This window comes from Capsicum annuum, chromosome 5 (assembly GCF_002878395.1).
Source record: "Capsicum annuum cultivar UCD-10X-F1 chromosome 5, UCD10Xv1.1, whole genome shotgun sequence".
Lineage (NCBI taxonomy): Eukaryota > Viridiplantae > Streptophyta > Magnoliopsida > Solanales > Solanaceae > Capsicum > Capsicum annuum.
This window is the reverse complement of record NC_061115.1, coordinates 76,269,395-76,288,470: the sequence shown is the minus strand read 5'-3', so window position 1 is coordinate 76,288,470 and position 19,076 is coordinate 76,269,395. Positions and strand designations below refer to the sequence as shown.

At 34.6% G+C, this 19,076-nt stretch overlaps 1 pseudogene; it reads left to right on the top strand.

The window, feature by feature from the left end:
- Positions 1 to 1,137: 1,137 nt before the first annotated feature.
- On the top strand, positions 1,138 to 8,814 carry LOC107871895 (annotated as a pseudogene).
- Positions 8,815 to 19,076: the final 10,262 nt, after the last annotated feature.

The window sequence follows — 19,076 nt, the reverse complement described above, 5'->3', positions numbered from 1 at the left end:
AAAATGTTTTCCATATCACAAGAGTTATGTGCTTCCACACTTGCTCAAAAGTAATAGGATTCTTGCTATATATTATTGAATTCTCAATATCACGATAATTTGAAGTTAATAAAACTAAAAAAGCAAATACAAGTGTCTCTTTATTCCTTTTAATTTTGACACTCTATATGTCCATGAAAAGGTTACTGAACGCATCTAGATGGACTAGCAATAAATTAGCTGACTCCATCTTAAGTGTGTGGAGACGTCATTGTAATAACATACCTATTATCACCGACTAGTCCTAGTAAAGCCCTTCGATCCTGTCCCATAACTCTTTGTTAGTCTCTTCGGTACCTATACTCACTTCACAAAGCACGTTAGGTGTAATGGACAATTGGATGCCACTCAATGCATCGCCTTCAATATTCTCCTTGTTGGAATCTGATTTACCATTGGGGTACCTTTCATTAATAACATAGATTGAACCTTCCCTCCACTGTATCACCATCATCTAGATATTTCAAATATTGAAATTATTACTACCACTAAATCTATTAATTTCAAACTTCATAGAACTCAATGTTACTTGTTCTTTCTCTTCTACTATGAATAATATTTGAAAATACAGAAAACACAAATAATTCTTTTCTGAAGTAGAAGTTCAGGTTGTGCTACAACCACAGAGCATACTCAGATAGAACCTTGACTCAGATAGCAATTATTAATGGAAACGTGAAATAAAGAATAAGAGATTTTGTAAGATTTAATGTAGTTTGGATCAGAATGATCCTACATCCACCAGATAACAACCACCATTATATTATTAACAAAGAAAGGGAAGAGATCCCAAATACACCTAAGAGAATTACTCTCTCAACTCTCTATTTTAAGGGAAGAGATCCCAAGTACACCTAAGAGAATTTCTCTCTCAACTCGCTAATCTTTTCATGTATTTAACGATAAATTTTTGGATGGTTTCAACAATGAAGAGTGTCATACTTTTATAGATGGCCACATTTAGCCTCCAAGCACAAACTAAGAAAAGAAAAAATAAATACAAAATTTATCCTTCACAAATTTTTTCTTGCTCTCCAAATTCATTTCCTAGACAAGTAAATTCACACATGAAATTTTCTTCCACATGGGTTTGACCCCACAAAAACAACTAAACCAACTCTTTTAGGAACCTTATGTGATTTAGTTCCCCTAAATCCCAAAGCAACAATGTATCCTCATCAATATGGAGGATTTGAGTTCATGTGGAACAACATTTCTGGACATATAAATCTCAAGATGCTGCAAGATCCCTTATCTGATAACAAGGGGGATGCATAATCTCACATTCACCTGGCATCAGAAAAACCTGACTCACCATAGTATTTTTTCAATCATTTCTAAAGTTTTTTCTAAAGTGTTGGCCTATAATAATAGCTTCATCTATCTTTCTTCTTAAATGGGAAGGCGAGTTCTAGAAATAGAAGGTGGAAATTCCCTTCCATAATTTTAGCAAGGCTTCTAACATGCACCTTTATTGAAAAACCATGACCCTATCAAAAAAATTTATCAGCTCATCGATGAAGCTTGTTACTCCACAAGATAGTCTTGGCTATAATCTCTAATCCAATAAGTACTTTATTAAGCTGTGGTGCAATGCAAACCACTTGTGGACAAGATGTTGAGTAGAATAACCAGTTAGACAACAAGATTCTTATCTTATGCTGGGAGGACCCAATTGATAAAGAGTGTCCTATTGGCAATACAAACTTTCTAGTCACAAATTATATGTCAACCTAAGAAGATTATACAGGTAATAAAGGGTATTTGCAAAAGATTCATGTGGACAGGATCTATCGAATATTCAAAGAAAGCCTTGATTGCTTGGAAAAAGTTATGTTATCCCAAATCTAATGGTGGTTTAAACTTATTGGATGTCAACACATGGAACAAATCAGCTATAGGTAAGTGTCTGTGGAATCTATGTAAAAAGAACGATAAGCTATGGGTGGAGTGGATCCATTTATACTATGGGAAAAGAAGAAGGATGGGGCGTACAGGCTAAGCAGGCTTCCTGGATAGTGAAATGGATTCTTAAGGCTCATAAATACTTCTAGGAAGACGGGTATGATGATGATACAATATTGTCCATGAATAAGTACTCTATCAGGAAGGTTTATATACAGATGAGTGGTGATATGGCTCAAGTAGAATGGAGGAAATTGGTTTGGTCCAACTATGGGGCACCCAAATGGCTATTCATACTATACCTGGCACTAAATAGATGACTAGCCACTAAAATTAGATTGGCAAAGTGGGGTCTAGTAGATAATCTAACCTATCCTCTATGTCAAGAAAATGATGAGGAGGAACAACACCTTTTTTTTGAGTGTACCTATACGACAAGTATTTGGGACTAGCTGCTAAGTTGTAAGGAATTAGTAGGATTAGTAGGAAATGGCAAGATAAAATTCAATGGGCATTACAGTATATGAAAAGCAGTGGTAGTACTGCACAGATCTTTAATATGGATAGAATGCAATACAAAGGTGTTTCAACACAAGCAGTGGCCAACTTATGTCTTAGTCAGGCAAATTATCTAGGATGTGTATGGTCGAGGAATCCATCAAGCCAAATTAGCCCAGAAATTACTTGATCTTAATGTGTTACCTTTGATATAAGTAGTTTTGATATAGGTTAGTCTTATGCATACAGTAAACCATGGGACTTTTGTTTATGGTTACTGAACTCCCTCTTATGTACTGCTCAGTAGGTAAATAAAATATTTTACTTACCAAAAAAAACTTGGAAACTTCATCCCCCCAAAATTTCAATCTATCCCTGAGGAGGGTGAGGACACATTTATAAATTTTGACTCTCTTAGGTCCTTGTATTTGCAAAATTATGACAAATAAATTAGTCCTTCGGCAAATAGGAATCTTCATTTCTCTACAACGATGACTTTTACCAATACTACCCCTACAATGAAGATGGAATATAGTGAGAATCGAGCAGACCATAAGGGTAAACCACTATATTATATTCTGGTAACTAAAAAACAAGGTAATATCTCTATGAGTATTGTTGAGGATGATATACGAAGTTGAGTAGAGTATTGAAAGTTTGCATTGATAGGTTTTATGATGGGTGACATCCCTTATTTGAAATTTATTGAGGCTTACATTTTGCATTCCTGGAATTGTGTTGCAAAACCTTAAGTGTTGTGTCATGATGATGGGTATTTTATCTTCAGATTTAATTCAGCTGAAGAGTGTGACAAAGTGTTAATGGAGTGTGGGGGCATATACCTTCCATAACAAACTATTTATTGTTCAAACTTGGGACATATATTTTGAGTTTAACCAAGACTGCATTACTACCATCCCACTATGGGTTACTTTCTTAGGCTTCCGATTGGATATTGGTCTTGTAAAGATCTCAACAAAGTTTCTAGTTCCATAAGAAAACCTAAACACACTAAACAATTCACTGCTAGCATAGAAACAAATTCATATGCACAGGTTTTAGTGGAAACAAATATAGAAAAACCTTTAATTGATACCACTAAGATAAGTAATCCAACTAGTATATGCCAACAACCTCTAGAGTATGAGTAGCGCCCAAAATATTATGGAAATTTTCTAAAATTTGGCCATATCTCTAAGGATGTAGATCAATAAAAGAAAATTTTATGAAAGAAGAGGAGAAATTTAGGAAGGTGCCAAAGAAAAGGAGATGAAATAGACGTAGGAAGAGGCCCCAAAGTCAGCAACGACAGAGTATAGATGAGGTACAAAAACGTCTGATAAAGAACTAATTACCAAGCCTAGCTCTTTGCGAGGATTAACTGGTGAGGTGAGAATCAAGGACAATCTAGTACAGTAAGGACAATACTAACCAATTTTCCCCTCTAATACATATACCAGCTAATGATGTACTTCTAGGGCTACCTGGAGAGGCCCTAAATATATGATTATATCTATTCGGAACATCAAGGGTCTAAATTAGACCTTGAAACAAAACAAAAGGTGAAGCTCTTTTTGAGAAAGCATAAGATCTATGTTTGGTCGCTTGGAATCCAGAGTAAAGAAAAACAAGGCTGCTGATATTCTGAAGAAGCTTGTGGAAGGATGGAATACTTGCTGCAACTACATAATGGCCCCAAATAGGAGAATATGGGTATTCTGGCAGTTATATTTGTGAGTTTCTATAATATTGGTCAAAGAGCAGTTTATCCATTGTCTTGTGAGTGATGCTACTGGCACCTATGTCACTATTATATATGCAAAAAATAATATGCAGGAAAGGATAGACTGTGGAGTGATCTAAAATTATTGGGAAATTCTATTTAGGAACCTTGACTCCTGAATGGTGATTTTAATATTATTTTATCCTCTGATGATATATTAGGCGCTGCAAATTACTTAGCTGGAAACTCAGTATTTTAGGGACTATATAGATCACCTCCATTTAACATCCCTGAATGCAAAAGGTTGCTACTACACCTTTTGTAACAAACAACAGCAGGATCACCAAGTATACTCAAAGATTGATCGGGTATTAGAGAACTACTACTGGTGCAAACCTGTGGGACTATTGAGGCTGATTTTCTCCCTTCATGGATATCTGATCACTCCCCCATCTTTATCTATCATAATTCTCAGCAACTGTCTAGACCAAAGCTTTTCAAACTCTATAATACTGTAATGGAGCACTAGAAATTCCCTGAGATTGTAGCATCCACATGGAGAAAGTATTTCCCTAGCACACACATGTACAAGCCGAGTCAAAACTTAAAGCGCTAAATATGATATGCAGAATCTGAACTCTTACCTTGCACTTATGCTCATAGCATCCAAAAAAATAGAGAAAAGTTGGACATCACACAGAGTAGGTTTGCAACCCATGAACCAGGAGTTGATCTTTGAAGAGAAGCAACTTCTTTAAGATTTTCATCACTGGAGTCTAGTAGAGCAGAAAGTGCTTAGGCAGAAGTCTAGGGCACTATGGATTAAATATGGTGATGTTAATTCCAAGTACTTCCATTTTTAATACAGAATTAGAGCCAGTAGAAACAACATATATTCTATATATGACACTGCAAGTAACAAGATAATTGATGTTATAGTTATTGAGAACGAGTTCATTGGCTTCTTTTCAGGTCTTATGGGTGCATCTGCAACTAAACTTCCATGTCCTAACTCTATGGTGGTCAAAGTGGTCCATTCTTATCACACCCATAGAAACTTGAGCTCATATAATTTATTATTGTCTTAGGTTCTTTGAAGAGTTAGCTGATAGAAAAATCACCAGGGGTTGATAGTTTTCCAGTGGAATTCTTTATTGGACAATGAAGCAATGTCAAGTATAATATGCTAATGGCAGTAACAAAATTTTTTTAAATCAGTAAAGATGTTGAAATCCCTCAGCTGCACTGTAGTAACTTTGGTCCAAATGTGCTAATCCTACTATGGTCAAGGATTTTAGACCTATTTCCTATTATACTACATTTTATGAACTGATCACTAAGATCCTGACAAATAGGATTAAAAATTTAATAGGTACTATTATAGGGCCATCTCAATAAGATTTTATTGAACGAAGAAACATCATTGATAACATACTTTTTGGCCACAAACTTTTCAAATGGTACTTTAGAAAAGGACTTTCTCCAAGATGTGCGTTAAAAGTAGACCTTAAGAATGCATATGGCTTTACTGGGTAGTGCTTTCTTAAGAGTATGCTAGCTGAGTTGGGTTTTCTATAAAATTTATCACTTGGGTCATGGAATGTGTTTGTTTAGTTTCTCACTCCTTAGTGTTAAATGGGGTCCTTACTAAACTTTTTAGGGAAAGAGAGGTATAAGGCAAGGTGGCCCTATGTCACCTTACATTTTTTGATAGCCATGGAGTACCTAAATAGGGAATTGAACAGTTTAGATAAGCACCAAGGTTTTCAATACCACCCCAGGTGAAAAAAACATGGGGTCAAGAACATATGCTTTGTAGATGGCTAACTCATATTCTGCAAAGCTGATCATGCCTCAAGCACTCTACTTTATGAGGCTTTAAAAAGGTTTTCTACTATATTCGGGTTACAATCTACCATTGACAAGAGTTCTACATAATTTTCTAGAACAAAGCTATAGGTGAAATAAATAATTCTTGATTGTCTGGGCTATAATATAGGGAGGTTGTCTTTTAAATACCTTTGAGTTCCTCTATCCTCAAAGAAGCTCATATTTGACCAGTGTTTACCACTAGTGGATAAAGTTATTGAGAAAATAAAATGCTGGAGTGCTAAACTATTATCTTATACGGGTAGACTTTAGTTGATTACATCTGTAGTTTTTGGTGTTTAGAGTTATTGGGAATAGATCTTTCTATTACCAAAAAATATCATGAAAATGATAATTGGTACGTGTAGAGTGTTTCTATGTACTGTTACTATTTTGACATCAAAGAAAGTACTTGTGTCTTGGGAAAAGATATGCCTCCAAAAGTCTGCGGGTGGGTTAAATGTCCTAAACCTCTACATGTGGAAAAATCATTTAGTCACAAAGCAACTCTAGGATCTAGTAGAAAATAAAGATTGTTTGTCGATTAAATGGGTCCATGATTATTAATTTGAAACTGGCTCTATGGAGAGTTATGGTAATCTAAAAATTTCACTTGGGCAGTCAATAAAATCATATGTACAAAGCAACATGTTATGACTGCTCTGCGAATACAAGGTGACTTGAAGACTAGGCTGACTTCTTGTGTGAAAGAATCAAAGTTCTTTATCAAATTGTTGTATAATGCACTACTCCCCCAGCTTCCAAAAGTTCCTTGGAAAGGAATTATTTTAAATCATTGTGTGCATCCTAGACACAAATACATACTTTGGCTAGCATTGTTACACAGGCTGTCTACTATAGAGAGGCTAGCAAAATTTTGGATTCAGGTGCCTCCAGTATATGTATTCTGTGGTAGTGATAATGAAACTCAAGGCCACCTATTCTTAGAGTATTGTGTCACTAATGCTTATGGTTGAGATTGATGAAATGGCTATGTGTGTAGAGAACTGTTAGTAGCTGGACACTAGAAGTGGAATGGGTTGCAAAACATGCAAGAGGGAAATCTATTAGAGGATCTATTATCTAGCGTGTCACTGCAATGTTGGTCAACACCATCTAGAGAGAAAGAAACCTCATAAGATTTCAACATGGAAGTTACCAAGTTGATAGGGTATGCAGAGAAATAGCCCTCCATATTCATATATAGAGCCAAACATACAAAATGTGGGAGCCGATCCTACGGAAGCTAAATGCAGAGCCTTGATACAGTTATCTAGATATGATGTAGGTTTATTGTATTTCTGTTTCTTGTATTTTCTAATTGGCTGATTACTAGTTTGGAATCCCTAGTTGGTAGGTTAAGGTCTTAGAACTAGTATACTTGGTTTCTTTTAAATTGAGAAACAGGGGGTCTGTCCCTGTCTGGTTTTGTAAATATTTGTTTTGGTGAAATAAAATTATTTACTTACCAAGAAAAAAATTGAACAGTAAAGATCAATATTTCTAAGAAGATGAAGGTATTGTTGTTGTCTTTCACTGTTTAAATCCGCAGCTTATATGTATGGAGAAACTGATATCCTGGGCAAAAAGTAAGTGTGTTTTGGGAGTTAGCTATGACTTGTTTCGGATTCTCACGGGAGAAAATAGAAATGATTATGCCAAAGAGACTAAAGAAATATGTCTAAAATTTCTTGGTCTTCTGGTCCTTGAAGAAGGGCACACTGCTCAGAATGAGCAAAGCCTTGTGTGGAAATCTTTAAATAAGGTTGAAACACAGAAGTGCATACTGTTGTCTGCAACTCCCCTCTATGTCAGTCCATAGTTTGCTGCAGATTTTGAGCTGAAAAGGGCTTCTCCTAATAGTTCTATTGACAAGAATGTCCGATCACTGGAAGAGCCAACGGATATGATTTCTCCATTAGTCCATAAATGCAGTGAAAATGTAAAGAGGGTAAGCCTTCCAGTATAAGGGATACGGTGATATACTTAAAGCCCAAGGATTTATAGAAGAAGATGCTTAATAGAATTCCAGAGATTCCAGGCTCCTTTTGAGAACAAAATTTGGTATCTCTGATCTCTGTTCATCCCTCCTTGGTGGAGAAGGGGAAGGTGTTCTCTGAGTTTAAAAGTATGTTAAAAGAAAGAAGATGTCGGTTGGATCTAAATATTGGAGTCAAAATAAAGTTTTTTGTTGAGGTTATCAAACTCAGTGGTGGGCAAAAAGAGAGTTTTAATATCCAGATAGTTGCTTGATCCTCTGAACCTGATCAAGGAGCAACTCAAGTCACTTTTGGCTAGACTTTAGGTCGATAAATTATCTATATGGGTAGGAAATTTGATGTTAAGCAATGGAATATATCAATAAATTCTCTTAATGACCCTAAGAGTGATGTTGAAGTACGTCTTGTATCGATAAAAGCCTGTTTAGACGGGATAACTCTTATAGGGGCCTCAAGAGTGGGTTTTCTTGATGTTCTCTGGAATTCCTTAGTAGAAAAGAAACACATCAGTAGAGCCTATAGAAACGATCAAAAAAAAATTATGCATGTTTACAGCCCAGTGACATCAAAATGGGAAGTTGATAAGATCGAACAACATAAAAGAAAATATATCATTCAGATGTACTTTTGTTCAGGAATGAAGTGAATACATCATGTTCTACGTCAGAGGATAACGTGCTTGAATCCATGGTTAAGTATGAGGATGTCCGCTATATTGTTGAATGACTATCCCGTGCACCACGTGTGGTACCTACGGCATGCTTTAATTATTGTAGCTAACCTTAAGATGCAATTAAAGGGATTCGTGACTAGAAATCATTAATCTAGGAGCTAATCTCGAAGAAGATGATAGCTAAATCAAGGATTAATCCAAGAATGTAGCTAAAAGAAATTATAGAGAAAATATAGAAGAGAAAAACTTGCGGTATTATTCATGAATGATTACTGTGTCTTTCATCTGAGCTTTTATAGTTGGAGTGAACTACTAACATCAATGTATTAACAGAGAAATGGAACTACTATAGTGTTAACTACCTAAGCTACAGTTATAACAGAAATTTAAACTATAACTGTCTAACCAATTCTTTAGCAACTTGCTTCCTCAAAGTGCCAGCTTAGCTCATTCCTCCAACTTGTATCAATACCCCTCCGTAAAGAACATTCTTGACCTCAAGAATGGAAAAGATGGAAATATATTGCACTTCAGACAAGAAATCTCAAGCATCTTGTAGCCTTGTACAACATCTATGCCAGTCCATTTGATAAGTACCTGACACACAACCTTATTACCTCTTTTGACCATTCTTCTGTCAAGGATATCCTCAGGCATGGGGCAATTGTGCTTCCAAAATTCATGCTTAACAAAGTCAAACTGCAAGGAGAAAACTAACACAGGGCAATATCCTTTAACGAACTTTCTGTCAGTAGTCTTAGGGATCAATGACTACACCGAATCTCCTCCTCATATATCTACCCCATTTTCCTGATACCTTGTCACCTGCCTCACCGCAGAAGAGGTTAGTATCCTTCAAACATTCCTCCAAAATTTGGAGTAAAATAGCAGCTTTGAAATGTGTTAATCTTCCACTACAATACAAGTGTTCCCTTCTCATCAGTATATCCCGAAGTAAGTCAGAAGGCAGAAACACATCCTTGATGCCATATCTTCTCTTCATCACCCTACTAATAAAATTAGTTTTGATTGTATCAATTTCACTACAAATTGCAAAAGTTAACCCATCTGGCAGGCTATGCATCTTCATCACCATTAGTAATTGTTGTTGCATCTCCCCTCCAAGGCGATATATAATGAACCATGTAAAAGAGACAATACTGAGAACTGAAGGTGCAATGATTAGCCTTAAAATGTAGACCCTTGCCTGAATTATTTTTTACGAAGCCCCAAGAGAAAGTGTAGACCCTTGCCTAGAAGCCACATAATAATCAGTTAGTTGCTCATAATATCTTGATGTAACGGCATGCGAACCCTTACTGTCCAAAGCTACGAGGTAAGCAACTATTAAGATTTTCCAGGATGCTATAGCTCCCAGTATCTTAAAACTCTGAGTGTGCCCAGAAGTTCTCCACATTTTCCCATCATGCCAAACAACAATGTTAATGACTGCTATCTCATTTTTGTAGGATGCTATTTGGCTGCACATAATATTAACTTTGTCCTGGTGACCTTCATGGAATCTTTTTAACTGCAGATTTTCACCTTGAAAAAGACTCTTCCCTGAAGAACTGACCATCAAAAAAACTTTTTTCCACATGTAAAAGTCGGTTTCAACTTTTTCCAATGTAGGTGCAACAAGACCACCATTCTTCCTAAAATTCAAAACATCCATGACTTCCAGCTTGCCATCATAGGTAAGTTGTAATCCAGTTACAACATCCAATTCACTGATTAAACTGATAGCAGAAGAAAGAGAGAAATCAATAGAATTGATTCTTTTTTCCTCTTTATCAACTTCTCTCCATGGTTCGCCAATCCCTCCCTTGTCCTTCTCAACAGCGTAATTGTTATCCATTTCATCAATTATCTCATTAGAAAATGCAATCACACTCTTTATTATCTTCATACTAAAGCTATGCATGTAATTCTTCAATTCAGTTCTATAGTCTATATCAATCAGAACAGTTACCTTAGAATCACTTGTGCACTCTTTTCCTCTGTCAATAGGATAATATTTTACAGTGTTCATCCCACTCTCTACGTTAGCAGTCTCTTCCTCCACACCCACTGATTTATCTTCACCTATAGGAGTACCCTGTGAGCCAATAATCATCATGAGAGGTTCCACTTTGTCATACTTTTTGTGTCTGGGCTCCAGCAATATCTGAGGAATAAAGCACATTTCCTCTTGTGAAATATCTTCTTTCTCCGTTGCTTCACATTCCCCACCATTAGTTTGACTTTTCTTAGTTGTATTGAAGTGTGCTTAATCTCTGGAACAGTCTCCAGCAACAGAAGCTTTAACCCTACCAAGTTCCACTTCTTTTTCTTACTACATCATATTGCCCAGTGTTTATTTCATTTCCCTCAACTCTTTATTTGTCTGTGTATTCCTATCCGTCATGCTCGTCATAACCTCCAAGAGTTTCTATAATTGGTCTTGAATCTGTGAAAACTTGTAATCCATTTCTGTTGTTGATCCTTCTTGATTCTTATTCCAAATCATAATCATGCCAAGAATCGGACTGCTCTAATACTAATTGATGCACTTAAAAGGATTCATGACTGGAAATCATTAATCTAGAAGCTAATCTCGAAGAAGATGATAGCTAAATCAAGGATTAATCCGAGAATGTAGCTAAAAGAAATTATAGAGAAAATATAGAAGAGAAAAACTTGAGGTATTATTCATGAATGATTACTGTGTCTTTCATCTGAGCTTTTATTGTTGGAGTGAACTACTAACATCAATGTATTAACAGAGAAATGGAAATACTATAGTGTTAACTACCTAAGCTATAGTCATAACAGAAATTTAAACTATAACTGTCTAACTAATTCTTCAACAACTTGCTTCCTCAAAGTGCCAGCTTAGCTCATTCCTCCAACTTGTATCACCTTATAAAACCAGCGGTTAGGTTAGTATGCGTTCTTCTTGTTTGCTAGTACATGAAGCACTCAAACTTTGATGTACGATGTTGTTACTGTGAGGCTAGAATATTGTTACTGCTTCTACTATTTCTTTAAGGGAATTTTTATCTTATAAACTGATTCTTAGTGGATAATACAAATGTATTTATGGTGCTTTATCATCTAACTCTTAGCTTAGTCCTAACTTTCACTTACACTGGTGAATACCGGCTATTCGGATGATACTACTTGTAATTTTAGCTTATAGTAAGAAGTATATGACCTAGCACTATTTATCCTAATAGGTTAAGTGTAATGGTTCAATCACTTTTGCTAGCACACAAGAAGCGATAACACTCACTTTGCTAGAAACAAAAACAAAAAATACTAGTGCTTACACCATGTCCCTAAGGCCCTGACCATTTTTATTAGCTTGCAATTTAAAGGATCATATGTCATATATGAAATACTGAAGTTAAAACTTCATCTTTTTGGTTGGACTTCAAAAACCAAAAGATTACTGAGATATTCTATCATGACAAAGAAGAAACAGATCTTTAAGTTCCACCATACCAAAAGACAACTTCGTAATACTTAATAGGACAAAAGTAGATAATCCCTTTGCTTTAACTAGACATGTAAGATTTTCGCAGATCTGAAAAGAAAAATAGAGAAATCTCCACCTATTTACAAAGAAAGGCTAAGAATATTTGCAGGTCAAGATAGAGAGGTCAATGGTCAAAATAACAAAGTAATGAGAATTAAAAATGACAAAGTAAGGGAAAATAGTGAAACTAAAAGCACAATAGCTGAAAACAACAACAACATACCCAATGTATTCCCACACAATGGGAGAAACTACTAGTACAATAGGAGACAAACATATTTGTCACAATAATCATATAATAATGTTTGGGCAATTTAGCTTTCTATTACTTGTAGAATGAAAATAATGGATGATCCAACTGTGTATATATTCACCAATTTTACTGAGTGTGTCAATTCGCATCAGTTTTGGTCACTGTACTAACCCTGACATCGTCGGTTATGGTTGTTAGTGTTGGGTAGTGTTCTGCAAATCTATAAGCTTTAAGTGTGTGACGATGTCCCTTATACCTAGAAGTTTTACCTTCTTTACGTTTTCACTACATTTATGGACTAATGGTGAAATCATATCCCTTATCTCTTCTAATGCTCGAACATTTTTGTCAATGGAACTTCTAAGAGAAGTCCATTTCTGTTTCAAATCTGCAGTAAATTTTGAAATAACTACACAGAGAGTGTGGTACAAGTTGTTGATGTTATTCTGGAATGCACAAAAAAGTATGTGTGTTTCTGTCTCAACCCTTTTCAAAGATTTCCAAACAAGGCTTTGCTCATTCCAAGCAGTGTGCCCTTTTTTAAGGATAAAAGACCAGATAACTTCAGGAGTATTTCTCTAATATTTTTGGAATAACTATCTTCATATTCTTCCATGATAATCCTAAATAAGATTCTCATATGCAATGATGGAGATAGGTATGCCAAAGAGATACGACAAGCCTTTCTAAAACTACCTGGTCTTCTAGACATTGAGAAAGAGCACACTGCTCGAAATGAGCAAAGACTTGTATGGAAACTTTTGAAAAAGGTTCAGTTAGAGACGTGCAGACTTTAGTCCAAAATGTTGTTCCAGAATAACATCAAAGAGTTGTATAACACTCTCTGTGTAGTTAGTCCAAAGTTTACTGCACATTTGGAGCAAAAATGGGTTTCTCTTAGAAAGTTCCATTGACAAGAATGTTCGAGCAATGGAAGAGCTTAGGGATATTATTTTACCACTTGTCCATAAATGTAGTGAAAATGTAATGAATATAATGTAATCAAATACAGGATTATATAACTTAAACAGTCTAATATAAATAACCCTATCAATTATTTAAGAACGTAGAACTTAATGATTTTCACATCCCATTCTATAACAAGTATAAGGATCAGTCAAGAAACATAACAGAATCCATAGCTTTTCTTGATCGAAATTTAGTAGAAGCACAGAACAAAAATATTGTTTCTCTCTCTTGGCCTTACTTTACAGAATAAAATACGATGGAGCTTATTCTTCTTTTGGCAGAGAAAAGACCCTTTTATAATAGGGAATAGTCATTTATGTTTTCACGTAACATCAGCGTGAATAGTGGATACAATAATTATCCACTAATAGCCAGTAATTATCCTATTAGGACTCAGTAATTATCCTACTAACAGATTAGTCAATAGTTTAATCCTACTAGGTAACTTCCCCATACAGGTGTAGGATTTAACTTACTCAATAATTATTAAACCAATAAATAAATTAATTATATGGGTCATAAGAATTTACATTCTCCCACTTGGCACACACAATATTAATTTAGTGGTTTAATATGTACGTCAATCATGTGCACAATTAACGCCAAATCCAACATCATTTGTAATCGTTAAATAAATAAACTAAAATGAGTCATGACGGTTGTACGTCACTTTACTTGACATAGTTCCTTCCATGTACTACAATATTAGTCTATTACCTAACATAACCTTTCAAATACATAATGGGTCTAACGATAATACTTAAAATACTTTATCTAAGTCAGAACCTGTCATCATTATTCACAATATTATGTATACAAGAGAAAATAGGCAACAATAGGAACATATATAATTTGATCTCAAAGTGTCAATTACATAAACATAATAAAGTCTTTACATATAATCATTCATTGCTATCAATAAGACCTATCCTTTCAACACGTTCAACAAATATTTTGGGCGGTAATTCTTTCGTCAAAGGATCAACAATCATAAGCTTAGTGCTAATATGTTCAATTGACACTTTATGTTTTTGGACTTCTTCTTTAATTGAAAAGTATTTCAATTTCATATGCTTAGCACTTTTCGAATACTTATCGTTCTTAGAGAACAAAACTACGACAGTATTATCACAATAAATTTTCAGCGGCCTAGCTATATTGTCGACTAGTCCAAGTCCTGAAATAAAATTCCGTAGCCAATTAGCCTGCCATAGTGGATGTAGCTATAACAGACTGCTTCACACTCTTCCATGATATTGCTCCTCCACCTAACAGAAACAAATATCCAAATGTGTATTTTCTTGTATCCACATAACCAGCATAATCTGAATCTGAATATCCAACCACATCTAGATGATCAGATCTTCTATAAGTGAGCATATGATCTTTCATTTCCTGTAAGTATCACAACACTTTCTTTGCAGTCTTTTAGTGATCCATTCCAGGATTACTTTGATATCGACCCAGCATTCCAACAGCAAAACTGATGTCTGGTCTTGTACATGTTTAGACATACATAAGACCCCCAACTATTGATGCATAAGGAATATCTTTCATTTGCTTTCGTTCCAAGTCATTCTTTGGACATTGATTGAGACTAAACTTATCTCTTTTCTGAATTGGAATGGGACTTGATGAGTATTTTTCCATTCTAAATCTCTCGAATACTTTATTAATATAGGTTTTTTGAGATAATCCCAACAATCTTTGTGATCTATCTTGAAATATTTCTATTTCAATCGCATAGGATGCTTCACCCATATCCTTCATTTCAAAGTTATTAGAGAGATATTTCTTGGTATCATGCAACAAACCAAGATTATTAGTAGCAAGCAAGATGTCATCAATATACAAGACTAACATAATAAACTTACTCCCACTAACCTTCAGATATATACACCGATCAACAATTTTTTCTTTAAATCCAAAGGTGACAATCATTTCATTAAACTTAAGATACCACTGTCGGGAAGCTTGTTTAGGTCCGTATATTTACTTCTTAAGTTTACACACCATGTGTTTCTTTCCTTTAATAGAAAACCCCTCAGGTTAATTCATATAAACTTCTTCCTCTAAATTTCTATTCAGAAAGACTGTTTTCACATCCATTTGATGTAGCTCTAAGTCATAATGAGCTACCAAGGCCATTATACTTCTGAGTGAATCTTTTCTAGAGATAGATGAAAATGTCTCTTTGTAGTCATTGCCATCCTTTTGAGTGAAACCTTTAGCAACAAGTTTGGCCTTGTGACATTCGATGTTGCCAGTTGAGTCGCTTTTGGTCTTAAAAACCCATTTACACCCAAATCTTTTACAACCTTTGGGTAATTCAACAAGGTCTCAAACTTCATTCTATTCCATAGATTTTAACTCATCTTTCATAGCATTTATCCATTTATCCAAATTATTGCTTTCAATGGCTTGTAAAAATGTGACTGGATCATCATCAATTCCCAAGTCAGTTTTTGACTCATGTAGATATACCAAATAATCATCAGAAATAGCAGATCTTCTTTGTCTTTGAGATCTTCTTGATTCTGCTTCTTGTGGTTCATATACTATAGGTTCATCAATTATGGCTTCATTAGTAGGAGCATTAATTTGTTGTTCTTGTTGATTATTTTGTTGTTCAATAGATTTAGGAACAACAAATTCAAAAGAAGTACAGAATAGAGGAATTCGTACCCTAACTTCTTCAGTTTCCACAATATATGGTTCTTTACTCGCACTAACTTCGCCATTCTCATTGAATCTAGCGTTTCCAATTTCAAATATTCTCATACTATGATTAGGACAGTAAAATCTATACCCCTTTGATTTTTCTGGATAACTAATGAAGAAACTACTGATTGTTCTTGAATCCGGTTTCTTTTCTTGTGGATTGTATACTCTAACTTCTGCCGGACAACCCCAAACATGCAGATGCCTCAAACTAGGTTACCTACCAGTCCACAGTTCAAAAGGTGTCTTTGGGATTGCTTTAATAGGAACCCTATTTAGCAAGTGAATGACAGTCCTTAAAGCATACATCCATAATGAAGGAGGTAAAGATGAATTACTTAACATACTCCTAACCATATCCATTAATGTACGATTACACCTTTCTGCCACACCATTTTGTTGTGGTGTGCCAGGCATTGTGTATTGAGCACATATGCCACGTTTTTCGAGGAATTTAGCAAATGGACCTGGGTGTTGTCCACTTTCATCATATCTTCCATAATATTCACCACCTTTATTAGACCTGATTATTTTCACCTTTCTATCTAATTGTCTCTCAACCTCAGTAATAAATACCTCTAAGGAATTAATTCACTTGATATTTTTCATGCAACAAATAGATATATCCATAACGTGAAAAGTCATCAATAAAAGTGATAAAATATTTTTCTTTATTAAAAGATGTGATATCAAAAGGACCACATTTATCAGTGTGTATAATTTTAAGAAGTTGTGTGCTTTTTGTGGCTCCTTTCTTTGTGTGTTTTGTTTGTTTTCCTTTAATACAATCAACACAAATATTAAGGTCAGTAAAATCTAAATCTGAAAGAATTTCATTCTTAATTAATCTTTCCAGCCTTTCTTTAGATATGCGACCAAAACGTTTATGCCACAAGTAAGCAGATTGTTCATTCACGAAACTTTATTTGGTTCTAAAATTATGATGCAGAGTTAAAAGTATTTCGGCAAACATATTATCAAGATTCAATTTGTATAAGTTATCACAAAGAGTACCAGTACCAATGAGTTAATTATTCTTAAACAAACTAAAACATCCATTACCAAAATTAAAGGAATATCCAATCTTATCTAACTTAGACAATGAAACTAAATTTCTTGAAAGAGAAGGAACATAATAAGTTTCAACTAAATCTAAGTGATGCCCAGTATCAAGAATCAAACGATAAGTCCCGACAGCTTCAACTGGAGCCTTCACTCTATTCCTTATGTAAACAAATCTTTCATTCTTATTTATGGTTTGGATTGTAAGGAATCATTGCATAGTATTAGAAACATGAACAGTACAACCAGATTCAATCCACCAAGTATTATAAGGAACTTCAATTAAATTTGATTCGAGACATGTAAAAGCACAAGGCTTACCTTTCTTCTCAAACCATGCCTTACGTTTTAGGCAATCTTTCTGAAAATGTCTAGATTTTCTACAGAAATGACACTTTCTATTCTTATTTCCTTTCTTACATACTTGAGATGAGGACTCATTGAAATTAAGTTGCTTCTGTTGTCCCTTACCATGCTTCTTTCCTTTCTTTTCAGCTCTTTGATGATTTACAAAGTTAATGGAGTGGGTTCCTTGATTCTTCAGCCTTGTTTCCTCTTGAACTAGCATACCATGCAATTCATGCACGTTCTATTTATCTTTCATGGTGTTGTAGTTCATTTGGAAAGGACCATACTCAGACGGTAATGAGTTGATGATGAACTGCATAAGGAAATTTTGTTCCATTTCTATTCCCAATGACTTATGTCTTGCTGCTATGTTTTCCATTTCAATGATATGCTGATGCATAGTATGTGAACCATCAAACTTCATGATAGTCAAAGTACCTATTAGTGTCCCAGCAAGAGACTTATTAGCAGGTTGGGAAGACTCTTCCATAAGTTTCAGAAGCTCTTTTGCACTTTCAGTTTTGGGAAGAGTAGTCTTAATGTTGCCTGCAATATTCATTCGCATGAACATTAAGTCTAATCTGTTAGACTGATCCCAGTGCTTATAATAGGACTTTTCTTCATCACTGCTAGCTTCAGTAATAGCAATTGGCTTCTCAGAGTAAAGTGGAACATCAAGATCTAAAACCCCAAGAAGGAATTTGATCTGTTCGCACCAATCTGAAAAGTTAAGTCCATTAAAAGTCGTAACAAAGGCAGAGTGCGAATGAAGGGTAAGTGCTGCAAGTAGAACATGCTTATTTGTTAATACTTTGAGGTACGAGTTTAAACACAATATCAAATTCAGAGATAATTTACTTAAATGTATATTGATGTTCTCCTTTGGGCGAAACATCAAAATACAATCTTAAACATAATGATGCTACATTTAACACAAATTTATAATGTTTAATGCATCAATTAATAATATTTATTATCTTTGAATAAATAAATAAAACTAACGATACATCAAAATTATCTCTTTACTATTTATTGGTTATACGAACATTCAATCAACCTTTGGGTGATCCACAAATGTCTTATAACCAAAATTTTAATTTACCCATAATTGGTACATCATTTATAAGCATCAAAATTATAATGGGTAATTAACATGACCTTTATTTTGGAATTAATTTCATGAGGATTCGACCACTTTGATAATTAACGAATCTTACATATATAATTTAAAAAAAAAAAAATTCTTTAAATTCCACCGACTGAAAATATTTTTAAGGTTCATAAGATTCTACTTAATGTGAATTATTAAGAATTTTGTTACACATATACTTTACTGACTATATAGGTGAACAAGTCACAAAAATTATCAAAAGAAATATTATTGTCTCACGGAAAAAAGAAAGGATATTTTGATCTCCAAATGACAATAACAGTGAATATTAACTTAAAATATTCCATAGACAGCCTATCAATACTTTATCTTTCATTGAGCAGCA